The sequence below is a fragment of the Penaeus monodon genome, chromosome 32 (assembly GCF_015228065.2).
Source record: "Penaeus monodon isolate SGIC_2016 chromosome 32, NSTDA_Pmon_1, whole genome shotgun sequence".
Lineage (NCBI taxonomy): Eukaryota > Metazoa > Arthropoda > Malacostraca > Decapoda > Penaeidae > Penaeus > Penaeus monodon.
Genome location: NC_051417.1, coordinates 31370407 through 31371176, shown reverse-complemented (window position 1 = coordinate 31371176; position 770 = coordinate 31370407).

Genomic DNA, 770 nt, shown 5'->3' with positions numbered 1-770 from the left:
TCTTCTTCTTCTTCTTCTTCTTCTTCTTCTATATCCGGCTGGCGTTTATAACCTTGGGTTTTTTGTCGTCTGTTCTTATTTTTTTCTTACTTTCTTTTTCCATTCTTTCTTTCTTCGTCTTTTTTTCTTCTACATCCGGCTGGCGTGTTATGAATATTTCTAGTTTTCTTTCCTTTTCTTTTCTTATTTTTTCTTATTTTCTCCGTCCTTTTATTTCTTTGCTTCTTCGTCTTTCTTTCTCTTCCTTTCTCCGTCTTTTTCACTTCTTTCTTTCTCTTTCTTTCTATATCAGGCTGATGTGTCTTGAATATTCCTTGGGTTTTGCTTGTTTTTCTTCTTATTTTCTTACCTCCTTCGTATTTTTCTTTCTTTCTTTCCTGTTCTTTTTTTCATTTTTCGTTTTTTTCTCCTCTTCTTCGTCTATATCTGGCATGTTTTTTTTTTCTCTCTTTTTTTATTTCTTTTTTTCCATCATCGTTTTCTTTTCTTTTATCCTTCTTAACATACCTCAATTTTTCCCTTTTTTCTTCTTTTTTTCTTCGTTTTTTCTTCTTGTATTAAGCATATTTTTTCTCTCTTTTCTTTTTCTTAATTTTCTATCTCTCTCTGCCTTTTCCTTCTTCTTTTCTTTTTCTACATCCATCTGGTTTATCATGAAATGTTAATTTTTTACTGTTTCTTCTCCTATGATTATTTTTCTTTCTTTTTTTCCGTCTTTATCTCCTATTTCCTCTACTTCCTCTTATTTTTCTTCTTCTTTATGTGAGGTC